The 19,743-nt window shown below is 39.7% G+C and overlaps 1 protein-coding gene across 14 annotated transcripts in view; it reads right to left on the bottom strand.

The window, feature by feature from the left end:
- The window catches only part of TBL1XR1 (TBL1X/Y related 1), a 124,379-nt gene that overhangs the window by 24,844 nt on the left and 79,792 nt on the right, over positions 1 to 19,743 (bottom strand). For 7 of the 14 annotated variants that reach the window (XM_068953936.1, XM_068953938.1, XM_068953937.1 and 4 more), the window contains one exon: positions 18,096 to 18,163. The exons of the other annotated variants lie outside the window; for them this stretch is intronic. The gene's annotated coding sequence lies outside the window, so the exon portion shown is untranslated. The remainder of the gene's footprint in view (positions 1 to 18,095; positions 18,164 to 19,743) is intronic. 14 annotated transcript variants of the gene reach the window in all.

The raw sequence follows: 19,743 nt of genomic DNA, 5'->3' as shown, positions 1-19,743 counted from the left end.
TCAACTAAATTTGACAGCGGGAAGCCCTCTCAACGACAAGCGTTTTGTACAAATTCTATATGGCTGGCAGCTGGAGAGAGAAAAGAGACCCCATTAAGCCCCTGCACAGAAGGAGAGGCTACAGCATGAACTCCGACAGCGAGCTGGTGCGCTTGCCTGACATCCGGCGTACGCTGGACGCCTCCAAGGCGGCCCCAGCAGGCACTGCCACCAGCCCAGCTGGTACCCAGACGCGTGGGAGGGCAGAGCACGCCATGGGTTAGGGTTAGGAAACGCACACGAAAACGGGCAACGGACAGAGCCTGAGAGTGGCTACATCCCGCTCGGTCACGGCGAGGGGGAGAGTCGAGAGGTTATGATGCACGGGAAGCGGGGAATTGGAAAGGGTACTGGGCACGTCCACCGAAACCCAGGCTGCACCGCGTACAGAACAACTTGAGCTCAAGACCACCGCGGTGTGTAGGAGAGGAAGATGTTTCTAGTTCCTTCAAGAAATTATAAATACACAGCTATTTACATCTTTCTCACCCTCCCCCCCCACCAATAAACAAATCAATAAAGCTCCAGTACAAGACCTTCTGGCTGGTGAAACTCAGCTATTACAGGTACACGGGCATCACCCCATCCCAGCCATTCAGTCCCCAACATACTTGATGTACAAGGTGTACCTGTAAGGTTACAATATAATTTTACGGATCATTTATTGAGCAGAGCATGGAACTAATGTCATTTTCCACTGTTTCATGCATTAGCAACCAATCCTAACAACAATCGTAGCACCAAATACTAATTTTATCCAGGTGTGTTTTGTTGTCAAACCTGGTGTAAACCCTATCTTTATTTAAGGCTGCTAGTTGCAGAGAAGCTCTGTAGTAAGAACTATATTCTCCTTAAGAAAAAGGTAACTCAATTTAAAAAAAAAAGCCAAAACAGAAGCCTTTTTCACATTACCCACGTAGAGAAATGGTAACACTTGTTTCATCCATCTATTACGCATCTTAAAATCTCCCTGCAACATCCAAAAAGAGAAGAACGTAGACATCGGACACAAGTGCTATTTGCTATAGAAAAGATCTGTGTTACTCATACAGAGAGGACTCCCCACTCAAAGCAGAATTGTTGAAATGCCACACAAATGTCCTCGCCATGTGTTATTCAGCTGGGTAACTAAAGAAGAAAACTAACATTTTACTTGCCTGTCAAAAGCGGTATTCACCCTGCCCAACTCAGAGGAGTAAAATTTTTCAGGGCTAGTTCGAAGTGCTCTTAGCAACATGTTGGTTAAGGTAAAGACAAGCACTGTCATTTAGCTCATGAAAAAACGCTTTCCTACCTAGCTGTCAAAAGATGGCAGTGTAACACTAACTTTTGAATGGTAACAACTCGAAAAATACAAAAATGTGTTAAATAAAAACACAGCTTGCTTGATGAGGACATGCAAGTGAAAAGGGTGCAAAAGTTTCTAGTTTCTTACTAAGATATTACTTTACCCTTTTTTTTTTTCCAGTGCATCTTTAAATCTTGTGCAAGCTCCTTTCTGTATTAACCCTTCGTCACAAGACCTCCGCACAGTCACTCAGCGCGCAAGGAAACAACCAGCACATAAGCTATTGCACAAAGGAGGGAAATGAGGAACTGTAAAAAGCACAAGCAAACCCAAACAATCCTCCTTCCCTTCCCGAAACCAAACAAGCAAATTAAAGAGAAAATCCAGCGGCAGTACAGATAAGAGGGGACACAATAACTACTTCCCCTTTGGTAAATTCTTAATCCACACAGATCCTCAATTCTGGCTGCCAGGCTCAGGTTGCCCACCACCACCTTAGCACAATTAACCGCCAAGTCGGCTGAGGGAGCTACCCCACAGGAAAGGGAGCTGCACTGCGGCCACCTCCAGGCACCGGGGCAGAGTTTGCAGACGGCTTAAGAGCGAGCTCCGTGCCGCCTGAACTCCACTTCCCACGACGGAGAAGCTGCCGCGCTACAGTTCCCAGCCCTGGGAGCTGAGCTCCCTCAGGCCTTCCGACGTGGGAGCGTAGCAGCGTTGTGTGGAAACCAAGCAGCAGGAACGGGCTGAAACTCCACCAACTCCCGGTTGCGGAAGTGGTCCCAAAACCAGTACTGACAGAAGCAATTCCTAAGAGCCCTGAGACAGGTCCTTAGGTGGCCCTGGGCAGCCAGGAGCTCCTGTGGCCCAGGAGGGCTGCCTTGGGCGCGGGGGCACAGGAGGAGCCAGGAGGGGGCCACAACCCACCCCTGACAGCAGTGAAGGGAAGGCAGAGACAGAGGTGCAGACAGCACGGAAGGAGGAGCAGGGGCAACCCCTGCCCCCAAGGTAGCCAGTCACGTTATTCCACATGCTCAACACAGAACAGCCACCCCCTCGCTTTATACCAAAGTTACAACTTGCCTAGGATGCCTGCCAAAGAAAAACAATAACCCCGAGGAAAATAAACCAGCTAACCTATGGACCGTGTGAACGTCGTTCTCCTTAATGCTACAGCAAGGCCCCAGGGTTTGTTTGGAAGGTGATGGGAAGGCTTTTCGAAGGTGATGTCAACTTACATGGAAACAGAAACATGAATAGAAGAGGAAAGATCAAACTGAATGAGAAGAAAATTAGAGGTGAACAAATAAATGAGTCCTCTTACATGCGCACGCGCCCAGGCATGTACACACACGCTCCCCATATTAACAACTCTACCTTATTAATGTTGCTTTCCTTTATTTCCCCAAGATCCTCTATTCCCATGTGCAATTGACTGCTTATTGTTGACACTTCACAGGACAGTAATATTGTTCTTTATTTTAGATACAGCAATTAAACAATGGAAAAAAATTGGGAAAAAAATCCAAGAATAATCAGAATTGACACAAAATTCCTAGCGGTCTTAGACTTCTCGCCTCATTTGCATAGTGCCTATCAAAAATATTTTAAAATATTTACGATTGTGTATTACAAATACAGTCTGAAAATGTGAAAAGATACTTAAGAATATATATATATATCTTCTATATATTGAAAAATTATTCATATAACTAGATATACACATATTTCCTGGCCCTTGCAAAGTATTCCAAGTCTTGTCCTGAACACTTTATGTGGATTTACAGGAAACACAGAAAAGGAGCGTGCATCCACACTACTGTTTCAGTTCAAAGGGCACTTTGAAAGGAAACCTGCTTGCCCCCACTTTTGGTGCGCATCTTGGAGCCATACCAGTACACGTGAATTAGATTCTTCATAGGCAAGACTAAACCCCAAACTGCTCAGAGACATTCAGTCCGTGGGATCAGACTAGAAATAATCCAAAGTAAACTCACCAAAGACATACCCAAGCATGCACACTGCATCCTAAGCACAGGCTGCTTTACTCTACTGGTCTCTTCCTTGTGCATCTCAGTAATGCTTAGGGAGGCACAGCTGAGAGCTCAAACATTGTCCCAAAAGCCCCATTTGAAAAGGTAACAAAAGACAAAATTTTCCAAACGGACTCTGACGTTTTTAAATTCCAGCCTACGGCAAGCCATCATTTTTTTCTATAACGATTCCACACTCTTCCTCGAATTTGCTTCAGCAACTTTATGAGAGGCAGGATTGTGGCTGTTTCACCTCTGGCAAGCATTTTTTTAAGCTGGAGTGATAAAATCTACACTAGTCATTTGGTACAACAAAATAAAGTTGAGATAGCAGAAGCATCACAGGATCAATACTTAACTGCTTGAAACTAAGTCCACTTCAGAATATGTGCTCTTAGGCTCTCTTATTCTACATGCTTCCCTGTAATGTTTGGAAATGTCAGTGTGCCAGCAAAATTGAATTATGGTGTGGGCGACCCACTACATAAAGTAGAAATGGCTCTGTATTAAAAAACAAGCAAACACACACACACACAAACACACACCCCTAATACCTGTGGCAAACCCTGTTCTCCCTTCATAATCCAAAACCATCGAGGTGCAAACACTGGTAATCCATAGGATCCTCTTCTCAGAGGATGAGTCTATGATTTACGATAGGTCTGTTGAATTAGAATCCGTAGAGCATCAAGATATCCCTGGACTACAAGAAATACAACAAATGTTCCTATTTTCATAACCAGAAGTAGTACAGCACAGTTCAGTCTTTTTTAATGTCACCATAGAAAGCCCCTCAACTCCCCAAATCTATCAGCCATAAAAGTCAACTGTCTGATACACAGGTTGAGCTCAAGATTTGGTCAAAAACTGTATCAGTTACAAACAGGCCAGACGCACTTCTGTGCTTTTGACAAATTGACCCACTGATTCAAATTGTGAACCCATGCCTGAGATTAAACAAAAAAGCCATTACACTATTTTTTTCCAAAAGATATTAGGTTTCTTATCCCAGGGTCAGCACACCAACTTTGACTTAGCCTCCATTTAGCAAACATATGCCTTCTACCTTTCCACCATGTGACTACAAACCCGTAACTCAGAAACACCAGCATGCAAAATCTTAGTTTTCCTCCGAAGCCAAGTTTTCCAAACGATTCCCTGCCCTTCCTCTGGAAGACTGCTCACGTTCTTTTACGTTTTCGGTAAAATTTACAAGTGACATTAGATGTTACCTGTAACAACGAGGTGAAGTTTCGCTCTCATGAACGCTGGATCTGTAGACTCATGGGTGCCCAACGCTACAAATCTGATTGCATTTCTGACAAATTATCACTCCACTATGCGTGCTTATGCTAGCTTTGCACTTCTATTCCAGGTTCACGCCAAATGCTAGAGAACAGACGCCGCCTGATACGGCTCATGGCCTGATAGTACTTTTTTGAACAAACTTGGATAGGCAGAGGAAGTTTGCATTCCAGATTAGCACTTCATTACCTCAACCACAGTTTTAGAACACTTAACAGATTTATTTTAGTTATATTTACTGTATCATCAAACGACAGCCTAAGCAAGTAACATTTCTGCAATTTTAGGTGGGCTCTAGCACATCGTAATCAGGCAGGACAACAAAAGCCTGGCGGGCAGCTGTGAATAATTCCCCAAAACATACCCATCACTTCAGTTTGATACCAAATAAGATATGTTAAAGGGAACAGCCAATGCTCTGGGTAGCTCTGAAGAACGTTTAACGTTCAGCTATGAACAGACTGCTGCATTTATCCATAGAAAACAGAAGCCTGGCTACAGAAACAATACATCTTGCACAGCAGAAATATTGTCACTAGTCCATTTACTTTTTTCCTCTTTTGCAAGAAACTGACAAAGATTTAGTTTTGTCGGCATGTGTACGCTCACACAGTGACATCGCTTCTTCTGCTGTTTAAGAATCTTACCACTTCTATGACCATGAGAGTTATTAAAAATATATATGCGTGTATGTGTATATATATATGTGTGTGTGTGTGTATATATATATGTGTATAAATATATATGTATATATATACATATATATGAACCAACCTGGAAATGTCTAGTCTTTTAATTAAACAAAAAGCCCTAAGGGTGTGTATATATCCTTCGGAAGGTTTTATTACAATTCTGTTTCACATCTGTATTACCTACCTTAATAGAAAAAAGAAAAGTCTTCTTATACGTTGCAACTAAAATTGGGGATCCTTCAGTTCAGGAAACATATTTGAACTGCTACATGATTGCTGTCACAGTGGATCATGGGATAGGTAATAAGCAGGAAAAAGTACAGATACATTAAACTCTACCTCTTGTCCAACTACGCTCAAGCTGATTAAGAAAATGAGGCACCAATACCACAGTCTCGTGCAACAGAAAAGTTCATACACGTGATGAAGAAAATGAAAAGGGTGCTCTTTAAATTCAGCTCCCCAGGCTAGGCAGACTCTGGAATTGGTGAGGTCTCAGGACTTCAGTCAGATGCAAAATTCACCTGGAGAGCAGCCTGCGGAACTGAAGCTTTAATCTGGGATTCCACAAGACACCATCTAGCTCGATGTATTTTGGCTGCTAGTCTACTAAACGAGAGCCTTCCAAGGAACCTTCCCCAAGTTATGGTGGGTGCACACCAAACGTTTCCTGTATCCAATAAGACTAATCCAAAGTAGTGTTATGTATATCCCTTTACAAGCTGCTTATAAAAGAAAATTTGTAAAATAAATTGGTGATTCTATATTTTTAAGCATGCAGTATATGACCAATGTCATATGTCCTTCCGCATATGAATTTATTAGAGACCAATTTCTCTCAAGTGAACACTAGTATCGACTAATTGCTCTGAACATTCCTGCTTGCTCTTCTGCATCTTCCTTTGAGGGACAGGGCCCAAGGTTGTATCGGGCACAATACAGGCGAGCTCAGCTCACTAAGATTCTCCTCTATCTGACAAATCTGCAATTAGGAATTCTTTCTAACCTTCTGAATTCCAAGGAAAACATTTTCAAATCAAGTGCATCAGCTTTGTTGCAATATATTTCAAAATAAAAATTATATCATTTTCTGCATTCTTACTCATGTTTCTAAGTTGCTGTTACTGCAACGTCCTTTTTTGGTCTGAAAATTCAATAAGGTATGTCAAATGTGAACTTGCATAAAAAATTATCTGTAATTTTACCTAATGAACCTTCTTACTGATTTCCCATATGGTCAAGCTTTCCTAGGTTTTCTGAATGGTTTTCCTTAGCTCAGCCAATCAATATTTGTCTTATGTACTTCAGCTTTAGTGACCTAATTTATGGCAACAGTCTCCATCTTTCCGTGCCAGTTTCAGTGTACGGAGCATACAAGATGACAAAGCCAGTTTGAAATATTCTGAAGAAAAAGAATTACAACCCCAAAAGAAAAAAAACCCGCCCAAAACCTTAGCTAAAAATAACAGTTACTGTCTACTTATCTGAGCAGTCAGTCCCCAGAAGCACCAAGCAAAGTCCTGAGTACTATTACAAAATAAGCTACAGATGAAGCCTATTTGTTGGTTTTGCCTAGAGCAAAGTAGTATTTAATTACTGAACTACGATTCTCCTCCCCAAAGTCATATGCTATGTGACCCAGGAGACTGGGATTCCGGATGTTAGAGCAGAGACAAGCGACACTGCATTCGGAATTACATTTCCAATACTATGGCAACAAAACTAGCAGTTCTGTGCTTTCTAAAGGAAAAAATACAGCTTCCTGAAATTAGGACAGCTATAGGGCATCTTACAGCGATCCAACAGAAAAAAAAAAAAAAAACCCAACCACTTGCTCTCACTGTGCAGCTTCTGATAAACTCATTTTAAACCACGTGAAATGCATATATCTCTACTAGTTCTCTTCTCCATATTAGAGCCAGAATTCTTCTAAACAAAAGAAGTACATAACAAGTCTATACGCTAAACAGTCAGTCCTAAATGTAAGTGTAGGAAATATCTGTAGCAAATGAAAAATTATACATTGTTTTTATTTGTGGCGTTCTTCTTTCTTCCTGAATATATATCTCTTAGGTTATATGGGATATTAACACTGGGCAGTATATTTGCAAAAATAACCATTATTTATGTCTTTTGAAATAATTGTTCTGTATAATACAGAACAAATTACTATATTTCAAGCTAATTTAATGACAAAAATTTGCCCATTAATTTGCTTGTTAAAAGAGAATCCAAAAAAATAGTACATGGGTTTTCTTCAAAATTTCTGTAAGGCTTCCCCACTATTAAATTAAAAATGCTTTAATGACTTTGGATATGAATTTAAGTAATTTATTCCACAATGGGAGAATGATACTATAGACAATGTCCTGTGCAAAGACTCAGCAAAGTCCTGAAGCCTTTGTAGCTACCATTCACATTATGAAAACATCCATTTCATATGTTACCATTTTATTGAACATTGATATAATATTACATCTCACAATACTATTAATTCATTTTCAATATTTTAAAAATGTTTTTCTTGGCTGTCATATTTTGCATATCTGTTGACTGGCTACAGAAATAGGTATATATCTGGTACTGACGCTTTAGTCGATGTTCTTTAGGTTCTCAAACTCTTTTCCCATTGTTACAATGCACCACAAGAAGAAATTGCATAGGGGAGAGATCATCTCTCCTTATTTCCCTTATTAGAGTAACAAAAAAGGAACTGTATCAATCTTTTAAAGAATTTTCAACTCTTTAGATGACAAGGAAAATAGATATTTTTCCAGACACAACTTTTCTGCTTGATAACGGCAATCCTTTTAAAAAGGAGGTAGTTATGATGCATCTTTCTTAAGGAACAAGCATGTTATTCCTTTAAAATTTAAAAGCTAAATCTGGCTGCTCAAAACATTCATCCATATGCCAGTAAAATCATAGGATGTTAGTTTTGTCTCAGTTTTGGCTACCTAATTCAAGCAATCCCTCCCTTTCCCCTCACCCCCTCCTTGCTCCCAAATCCTAAACCCGAATACCCTATTGCACTCTGGCTTTTATGCACAGAACTGCAAGGCTTAAGTCCATCAATGCGGTCAAACTAGGATTACATCAAAACTGTCCAGAAGCGGTATTTAAGAAGTTAATCGCAACCCTCTTTCAATACTTAAATCACTTTCAGAGCACACCTGGGAGTGCAACCACACACTGAGAAATTCTCCTTGATCAAATAGCTAATCTAGGTCAGAGAGCAAAGGAATTTTTCAGAAATAAAGAAATAGCACAGCTTGATGTGATGACCTTCAGGGTTAGACTGCGCTACCTACAGACGAGCTGGGCAGCTGCCCATGGCAGCAGAACCGGAAAGGTGGCATTTCTAAAACTGATGAGACACAGATAGTTTCTGATTGCGCGTTTACCTGGGGAAGTAGTATCAGTTTGGCCAGTATGGCCTTCAAAAGATGACCTGCAAAATCCACCTTCTAGACTTTATATACTAAGCTATATCTACCCTGTAACACAGAGGAAAGCGTCAGATGAACGTTTGGCGCTACTCCAGGGAGAGGTAAACACTTTCCTATCAGAAGGGCCATCACAGGAACATCAAATGAGCTGTAGATCTTCCATTCTCAAGCCATCAGAAGCTTGTGCCTTTAGACATAGTACAATCCTTTAGGAATACCCAATTTAAATGAAATAAGACTTTGGCCATCAAATGTAAAGACCTTGTCTCAAGAAGGGTTTTTCAAATTGTTAAACTGCTCTCCTGAATAAGGGCTGATAATGATGAACTAATATCCTCCGGATCTAGACACAGAACTGCAAGAGATTTCTGGCAACAAGCGCACAAAAGATGAAAACTGAAAGAAGCATTGTCTGCTATGTTATGAGCCAACGCAATTGTCAATGCATTAAGCATGCACCTAGTTTTAAGCACACAAATATCTGACTGCGCTGCATTAAAGCCTTAGTGAAAAATTAATTATGGATTAATGTGGGAACATATCCATTAATCTTCGCGTGGATCAAACTATGTAAAAAAAATTAGAGAAAATAACTGAATGAGAATAGCTCCTGAATTGGTCAAAATGAGAACTGCCAAGAGCTTCTGCCGAGACTAAGGGAAGCCACATCCAAAAACGTCTTCTACTTGTGACTATGCATCACTCAAAATGAGCACAAATGCCATGGTTCAAATTTTTTGGTCAAAAATATATAGAAACTATACAGCTGAAGCTAAGAAATTAAGGTAAAAATCCCCATACTGTGCTCTCAGCTGATTTATTCTCATTTTCACTGCTGGAAAACCCACTGAATAATACAGCCTGCAAGCGTGATCAGGAACATTCCATTTTTTCCAATACGTTGTTCCTGATGTTCCCACAATAGATCATTCAGTGCTCTAAGGGCCTGTGTCAACTGAACTGAATGATATGGTCTCCTGCTGGTACATAAATGCAAAGGCAAAGCTGAGGGGGTTTATTCTCAAAACAGGAGACATTGATCCCGTGACAATGTTCCATTACCCTGACTTTATTCCTATTAGAGACAGTGATTACATGTACATCAACCGTTTGAGCTGATGGATATTGGTGCACCAAACAGTGACCTTGGTTTTCACTATGCTGCTGTTGCTGACCTGCATACTGATAGGTTACAGAAAGGATTCATTCTGAGCTTGAACTAATGCTACTTACTTGTCAATGAAAAACTGTTTAAATTTTAGCAGACTATCGTAATTAGTCGGTTTTCAACTGTCGGTAGTTTTGGTTTGTTTGTTCTGGAAACCTTATTGTGGAACAGTGATTAGTGTCCGCGTAGACTGGCACAGATTCTATGTTATGATCAACATATTTATGTTGCTACCTGACGGTAACAAAACAGCATATGCAGTTCTTACAATTGTCTGTGGAAAGATATCTCTGCACTCCTACAATAGCATCCCTATCTTGACAAGTGATTTTTTCATAACAGTGTATGGAAACCTCTTACGTTTGCCAGTACCGTCACCCTTTCACAGTTTCTATCGGTTGTACTTGCTATCTCTTTTCATGCTGGTGATCCATCTTCCAGCTTCCATCTTTTGATCTGACACACAATCTTGAGCCAGCAGTCCTGCATTTGCCCTGGTCTTCACCTCTTCCCCAAGCACTGCCTCTGCTAGCTCTCCACTCCTGAATTCATCTCTCCAAACATTTTCAGGAGCACCGACTTTTTCTTCAATTCCTTCAGTAACATCTTTGCTATGTTCTTCTTTTACTGCACTCCTGTTACAAAATCCGAGTTGCTAACACTTTGCACAAATAAACTCTGGTGGTTGAATAAAACTCAATTCATCTTCAGTAATAGTGATTACTATTTCAGCTGGACTCTGCTCTTTTGTTTTTTGTTTTTTTTAGCCTTATGCCCTCTGCAACGCATACTGAGGGCTCTTCAGGACAAGGCCTTGCCCTTGTTTTCCTTGCCTCGGTGTATTTATCACAGTGTGTTCCCTCATTCTTGATTAGGAAGTTTTTTAACGCTGCATAACAACAACGGATTGAGATGATTTGAAGTATACCTACACAGAATAACAAAGCACTGCAGATACACCTGAGCTAGAGCAACCGCAGAAATGAGACTCAGAAGAGCCATTTCACGGGAATGGAGTAATGTTACGCCTTTTAGAGCCAACCTAGTACCTTCTCACGGCACTCCTCTGCACCACACTTATAATTACAGGTCGTATTAGCATAAAGTAGGGCATTTCTTTGCTGAAGTCCACTGCATACTGCGCACACAGTTTTTCATAACCAAAAGTAAAACAAACAAACAAAAAACTGTAAAAGCAAAATCTTCCTGTCCTGGTACTTGGGAAGCTGAGCTTTTAGGAAACCACATAGCCCTTGCCTAGCGGATCTGAGAGCACTAGCATTACACTGCACAGCTATGGCATTTGCTAGAGTCTAAGTCTTGAAACACTCGTTAGAGGTCACTGTGCCTCAGGGTTTGGGGGGAGGAGAGGTAGGGTTCTTCTGTGTTGGTTTAGTTTGTTTTTTCAATGCTGGCTTTTCAATTTTTATTAGGTTGATTGCATTTACTTAGGTAATTATCCTAAATTCCTGCAATTCTGTGAGGCCTGGTCTCTCTTTTCCAGTGAGCAACTAAAGACAATCAAACACGTTTACAGTCGTCTGGATAAACACAGCCAGCTAAGCTGCGTGAACATGGCTTCTTCCAGCACAGGATCCACTCACTGGTTTGCACTGCCCGTGGTGTATGAGCCTGAACGCTCTTAGCAGCTTTTTTAGCACCTACAAAGCTGGTATCAAGGGCAGGTTTTATTTTCACACAGAATTTAACAGAGCTATACTAAAAATAATATTAACTGCACAAACAGAGCAAGAGGAGTATTTCCTGTAATACGTAACAAAAAAGAGGGGCTTTATATGAACACTCCTGGAGTGAAGAAATCCCAAGAGCGTCCTCGGCAGTCGCTACGCTGCTTTAGGAAAGCAGGTAACTTCTGCAACGAGGATACAAACAGGTCGGGGAGAGAGACAGTAACTAGGGGTTCTGCTCACAGAGCAAGTGAAGAGGGTTTGAGCTGTTGTAAATGCAAATAAAACTGATTTGTCTCCCTATTATTAAGCCTAGTATTATACACATGTCCCACGAGAAAAGTGGTTTTGGAATTACGTGCTCCGGTAGCATCTTGTTTTGGGATAAACAATTCTTCTGGGGGGAGGGGGAAAATAAATAAATAAATAAATAAACCAAGTGTGAAAGGGAAGACCCCCCATTAACAAAAAAAAAAAATCATAATGGGGTGAAAAAAGAAAACACGGAAAAGAAAACAATCTTACAGGACACAAGATCCTTCAGTTACAATTTACTACAACTTCAGTTCAGAAGAATATAAACTGCTAACACTGGAGGGATGTAAACTTCAGCTTTAGTGGTTGCTAATCAAGGGCTGCTACATCAGAACCTGCTACTTATCGTAGATAGGGACAGATTTTCATTTACGATTGGGATGAAGAAAAAGCAAACAGTATCCTTCAGAGAGTGAAAACAGAACGAATTAAGGCTGCCGAGACGTTTTAGAACGGCCCCTGTCTATTTGTGGCAAGGCCAATTTATCCATGAGTCATGGACTGATGGCAAACACGCCATCATATTAGAAATAGAAATAAACTGTATTTTAGACATTTTTTTCTGCATTAACCCAGTTGTTAAACACGTCGAGAATATAACTGCAGTTGGACAGTGGAATTTGGTATTGAAAATATGTGCCAACATTCATTATCTTTAGTGTTCAAAGTTCTCTATGGTCATGAAACTATCCGAAAGCCTGGAATAAATTAAATGCAAGCTGACAAGTTCTTTTTAGCCCCAAGATGTTCACCAAAAAGAATTAAAGACACGTAACTCACGATTGACTGTAGCATTATACATAAATGGAGAGTTTTAAAGAAGGCTTAAGAAAGTTTACCCTCAGATTAAAAAATCCACTCTATTTTCTTTACCCAAGCATTTTCGCATCTTTCCCTGTTTACCAAAGCAGTCTTAAGCAAGCCAGTGGGAATATGCAGGTAAATAACCGTGATGAGTACAGGACCTTCACAAACAGAAAAACATTTTGTAAAAACAAAAACAATAAATAGCATGCTTCTGCAATTGGCTAGATGAATGCAAAAAAAGAACAACGTGTGAATCTCAGTTATATATGCTGTTTACTCCCACACTCCTCTACTATCATCCCTGCCTTATTAGGATGCTAATCTGCAAAACAGGACATAGTCTGCTCATCACCCACTCCACCAATACCACCCACAATCGCACTTTCGTTTCATTACCAAATAAAACTCTTAACAAAACCGAATGCAACAGCAGCATTAAGAACGGTGCAAACCACAGTTCTGACACTGATGTGGAGCCTTCAAAACCTGTCTTATTTTGTTTGAGAATGATCAAATTGCAGGATCTGAGCCTAAATGACAAAAAAGTTAGCAGTGCAAACAAGATCAAGTGCAACAGGACAGACACGCGCTTTTTTTTTTTTTTTTTTTTTACACATTAAATACTAATTAAGCAGGAAGAAATAATTCAATCAGCACTTTCCTCTGAAAAGGGAGTAATACTAATTAAAGTGATTGCTTAAAATTTTAGTTTACAAAAAGGAACGTTAAAGGAAATCAAAACCCTTTGTACATACTCTAGCACCTCAGGATTGAGCTTGAGGTAGACTTGAAAATAAAGGTAATATAACTTTTTCAGAAGCATCTGTATCACTTTGAAGCCTTATTAGAATGGACATGTAATGAAGAATACTTTATTTTTGGGGGTACTTTAAGACCAAGTTGACAACTCTCTCAAAAACCCTAAAATAAACTAAGAAGTAAAGAAACACTGTGTGACAAACATTATTTTTTGGCTTTTAAAGATTCAGAGCTCTTTACATCCATTAAATTAAAATTGTGCATTGTGATAAGAGTTTATCATCATTGATCTTAATACTCCCAAGGAGCCTGGACACAGTCACACACGGACACTACCTATTGCAGCCACATGAAAGAAAAACAGCGGTTTGTGTTACGCCATGATACAGTGTGATCGCCGAGACGGGTCTGGGAAGGGCAGTTCAGAGGCAGGTTAAGGGCTGTTGGTTGTGAGAGCCGAGAACTGCTTCTGGAGGTGATGGCTTCCTAAGATCCGGGATAGTGATGGCAGCTTTTGAGTAGCTACAGGTAGATTTGTCATCAGAGGTAGGACTCCTCAGCAGCTTCATAACCACTGCTCAGATGGGGCATGACAGAGCTAAAGCTCCTGGAAGAGTACTAGCAGCACATGGTAAAAGGCTGAAGTTGGATGCTGGGTGCTCCTGGACCATCATCCTCTCCTCTCCCTCGCTGCTGTCATCGCCTCCACCACACACGCTCCAGGAGGCAGTCAGGCAGCAGCCAAAGAGTCACAAAGGCAATGAAACTACTGGCAAAGCAAATGTCATAGCTTCTGCTATGTTCAGTGTCCTGCCCCTGCATGAGAGGTTGAGCTGCGTACATGAGACCTTTGCAGGGACACAGCTAGCTACGACAAATGTCTAGCCCCCATAACTCTGCAACAAGGGCCATACTGTTTTCCAAGCCTGCAAGTATCTCTTTCCTTAATTTATATCATTTCCCAGTTCTGCCATAATAATCAACCCCAAAGCACACGTTCAGTCTCTACATACTCTGTACCGTATCTCAAAGTGGTCTTTGTCTATAGCAACTTACATAGTCTATCTAGGCTTTCTGCTGTGCATTTTGGTAGAGAATATCTCAATCTATATTAGCTATACTTAAATTTCCGTATGAATTAATATCGGTCTTTCCCTTCAAAGTTAAGCATGAACATTGTATGAAAAACTTGCCTGTGCCCCCTAAACCTGTCCAGCCATAAATTCAACCCCCCCCCTTCCTGCCTTCAGCATATGCTTATTTTTTTCTCAAAAAGAATCTGTATCAAGGCTCTGTTTCGCACAATATTAAAATAGCAGTGAGGTGATATGCCCAAAACGTATAGAAAAGACATGCAATACATTCATCATCCTTGCCCATGTTCTCCATATCCTGCAACACATCCTTCTCTGCAAGGAGTTGTTCCAACATCTGAATCATCAAGAGCAGTTGTTTATTTTATAAAATACCCTGTAAAAAACCCAAGCTTCTCTCCTTGTTCTTTTAAAGCAGAATATTTTACCTGATTCAAATTATTCTAGACTAAGGACAACTGTGGATGAATGCTACCTTCTGCTACTTTCTTGGTTTTTAAATCTAGAGACCTATCTATGCTATCATAAAGGAAAATTTCTCAAAGATCTCATGAATATGCCCGCCACAACACAGTCCCAGATGGCTCCTACACTTTGTAAGGTCACCTGTATCTGTAGAAGCAATTGCATTGTTGTTCTTAGAACATTTAAAAAAAATGTTCCAAATAATCTTCCTGCTAATTTGACACTGCAAAGAGGGTCCTTGACTAATAAAAGGAATCTGAACCCACTTAAAGGACAGGTAATGAGTTCCAACAAAACGTTAACAGAGGTTTTAAAGAGCCATTATTACTTTTCTGTACAGCACATAAGGATACAAAACAACATTAAACCAAAGTAGTCTGCTGTAAGCAAAGTGTTTTTCTCCTGAAGGAAGCACTCTTCAAAGTTGTATACAAATGCTTGCGCGTATGCCCATGTACACACACACACATACTTAACGTTTAAAGTTGGTAGCTTGCTACAGTAGAAGCAGGAGAGTCTAATTTATTGATAAAATGGATTAAAAGTCATAAAGGATCTTTCTTAGCAGAAAGAAGAGAAAAACCAGGACACTGCTTCTTCTTTCCGATTGCTTAGGCCAACATCAGACACCTGTTCTCATTTCTGAGAAATTTTTAGATTAATCCCCTATGAAGCAAACTATTCAAAACCTAAAGAGACATCCTCTGTCTGGTAAGAATTCCCTCTACATTAAAAGGCACTATTTTTAATTTAAAAATCTCCTCTACTGCCGCAGTTAGAAACATGGTCATAGTTTCATACTTTGTGTAGGGAAAACATTTTGGCCTACTAAAGCTAAACAGCAGCAGAGATAGAAATACACCACGTCTTATATCTACAAGCTACTATTACATAGGCAGCCGCAGCAAAGATGCCTTCAAAATGCCCCACAAATGACCTCTGCTCTATTACAGTAACTATCTCTGACAGTTCAGCTTCTCTGTCTCTAAGGCTGCCAAACTAGGCAGGACAGCCTTCAAAAAATAAAAAGTAATTATTTAAAAATTAAACAAAAAACAGAAAACAACAACAAACCCCCCCATGCGAGGTTATCTTACCCCGAAGCACAGCAATCACAAATATTACGCATGAGAACGTCTGCTCACCCGTTCCCAGCAACAGGAGCATTACTTGAAAATGAGGGATTGTGAAATAGTGAGTTAACTGTGATAGAGAGGAAGAAGTCCATGACTTCCTCAGATCACATTATACTTTAATAAGTACTGCACAAATTGCTCACAACATTTTGAAAAATTCTCAGTATTTCTTAGACTCCAAAGAGCTCCCATCATTTCTTTTCTTACAATATTTAGAAAGTTGTGACGTCTTTACTTTGCAAAATGGCCTTTTAATATTCTTGACTAATGTTGCTCAAAACCTCACAATGCCATTTCGCTCCTATAAATGTGTAAGTATGTCTTCTATACGCTCCAAAATTTAGAAATCCTAATGCATGTCTACATGCATTACTTGTGCACGCTTAGGTGTAATCTATCCACACAGCGGGAAAATAGACAGTGTGAACAGCACCATGCCCAAGTATTTTAGAAGGGCCAATCTAATGCAGTGACAAAAGGAAAAATGGATTCAATCTTTACATCAATTAACCTGTACCTTCAAACAGCATCCTTTCTGCAGCCCTGAATTATCAGCCTCCAGAGCCTTCAAAAGACAAAAACCTCCCATCTCCAACACAGCAAGACCTACTACCCGTTTCTTAGGTTAACTACAGAACCCCATTACGAAATTGTTGTGCATCCTATCTTGTTTTTAGAGAGAAGACTTGTGAACATATAGAGAGATAGGGATCAATCCGTAAGAATATTTAAACATATTATAGTTCCATTGACTTCAATTGCTTAAGTGATTTGTTGGAGCAGAGCCAGCAAAACAGCACCTTGCAGGAGCAAGGCCATAAAGAACAGTTAGCACTGTCCTCTTCTATGTTCTGGGGGGCTGCTTTCACAATAAGGGCTTTTAAAATAAACTTCCTCTGTCTTTGAGTGCCCTCTATAGACCTAACGTAGTCCACAACCAGAGCTTGCTAAAAACTGTAAAGGGTTGTGAGGAGAGCAGGTAAAAAGTAAAAATAAAAAAAATCTGCTACAGTCACATTGGTTAAATCACAGTATGGATTAAAAATTCTACAGACACACAGGCAGTATCAGTTACCTACTGCCGAAAGAACAAATACTCAGTTGTGCTCTAGCACAATACGCAAGCCCGGCTGTTAGCAGAATAGTTCAGGATGAATTTTCCCTTTATTAGAAAGGCAAAGCAATCTCATCTCCCTTGTAACTCTAGCCATATAGAAGAGAGCAGCCTAAAGATAGGAGAACATGTTAAAGGAAAGTATGTGAAGCCAAGCGAAGGGACAGAGGGACTGCAGTTATATATATTTTAAGACAACTTAAAAACAATTGCAAAACCATGACTGCACACTAACTTAAGCACGGACTGGTAATAGTACATGGTCTGGATATTTGCTCTCTCAACCACATACTCCTTTTTTCCTTTAGGAAGCCAAGATTTTAGTACTTGAAATAAAACATACTATAATCAAAGCACAATAACTTTTGCACCTTTGTTAAAAGCTAATACACACTAATGCAATAATGTTTCCACACATCAAGGAGACAATACAGTTTTTGCAAGCGGTTTTGTCAAAAGGTCTATTTATTAACGTTTCCATGCTGCGAATTGATGTGTTCTATCATAACAGCTCTCAATGAAATGAATATGGATTTACACATTAGACAATAACAGCTCCACAAAGAGCTGTTAAAGACCATTTAATAAAAGAACACTTAATGTAAAGATTCAGTGGACTGCAAAAGCTGATACCTAACCAAAAATATAAATGCATATAATTGTAATTACCAATATTGAATTGTAACGAAAGTATCGGTCCACTCTCGTGACAAATAAATAGAAAAATCATTGAGTGTCCTTACCAGAACTACTCTCTGAAACCCCACAAAATTGTGATGTGGCAGCAGTACAGCCTTTGGTATTACACCACCTGTAACACAAACCATATTATGATAGTTTCTATCAATATTTGTTTTAAAGGATGAAGAAAGGATGAGATAGCTATTCTTCTACCAGTCTTTTTACTGAAAGTATCAAAGCAACATTTAGTTCCTACTGACCACAATATATGTTTATATTATAAAACAAACGAACAAAAATTAAAGATCATCTTTAGATATTAAAGCAACTTTACAGGCACAGTTTCAAGCCTATTCTCTTCTCCTTTTTCTTAGCTAAAAATAAAACACTAGAACAGAATAGAACGTTAGTTTTAATGGAATTTTCTGTTCTTTTTGGCTGCTCTCATATTGACTAAAGAGTACTTTATGAGTATCTAGATTAAAATTTGCAAATGCCTAAGTGTTGATATGGTAGCTTACGTTAGTGTTAGCTAAAGTATTCGGCTAAAATGACTCGACAGTAGGATAAGAAATAGGAAACACAAGGCTATGATCAAACTGCCCAGTGTTTTTCACACTTGGCCTTTTTGGATTCGAATTTAACACCAACAAACTAAGGTACCCTAAGGATATTTTAAAGATCATATCATATGAACGAAGACTTAAAATATCCTTGTGGAGCTAATTTGCGCATGACTTCAGAATTTAAATACTCTGTAGAAGTTAAGTACATTATATACCTGTGATGAGAACATCTGCACGATGTAGTGATTCCTATCACAGACGTTCATTAGAGATGAATTCATTAGAGAGTAAGTTCATATAAATTAACGGATTTGGGAGAAAAGGTTGGAAGGTAAGAGAGCAGGATCACCGCTCGATTGGGCACAGCAACAAAAAGCATCCATGTATCAAAAAAATGCTGTTTGAAGCAGGACTTAATAGTACAACAGACAACCCTACCCCATATGGAAAGGGATCAGGGAAAGAGCAAACTGCTTTCTAAAGGCTGAACTCCAGCCAGAAAGACGCATGAAAGATATTATAGATAACACAAACTTCCCAAAGACCTCCTTAAAACAAGGACTCAAAATACGAAAGGCAACACGGACCTAGGACAGCATGTAGCAGTTAAGACCTTCTATCATCTTAAAAATATTCACCATTGACCTCTAAGAAACCCGTAATTATTGAGTCCATTACTAAGTTGAACAAGTCTTTAAAAAATGTTCTGCTTTGATTGAGAAATTACAGAATATGGTCAGTGATCATTTTTCTTATTTAAATTCCCAAGAGATTCAGATAAATGTGTCTTAATCCAAATTAATGACTAGATAAATTGCACTGGCTTAGTACTTCCTAAAGAGATGAAAGAAGCCAGGATCTCCTTTCTGCACAATTTCCTATAGTTCAGACTGCGATGTATGGACAAGAATCTTTGCAAATATGGAAAGAGCCAGAGACTAGAGAAGCGAGGAACGCCAGGTACTCTGACGGCGCTACCCTCCTCAATCCGTACGACCACTGCAGCATTTGTTTTTACGCTTTGATGGGTTCTCACCTTCAGCGTGAGAGGATATAAATATTATGACCTAGAGAAATGAGAAGTAAACAACGAGTATCATTTGGAATAAGGAGATCATCAGCTTCCTGATAGAAAAATTCAGCT

The sequence above is a fragment of the Struthio camelus genome, chromosome 9, assembly GCF_040807025.1.
Source record: "Struthio camelus isolate bStrCam1 chromosome 9, bStrCam1.hap1, whole genome shotgun sequence".
NCBI lineage: Eukaryota > Metazoa > Chordata > Aves > Struthioniformes > Struthionidae > Struthio > Struthio camelus.
This window is presented reverse-complemented; position numbering and strand designations above follow the sequence as displayed.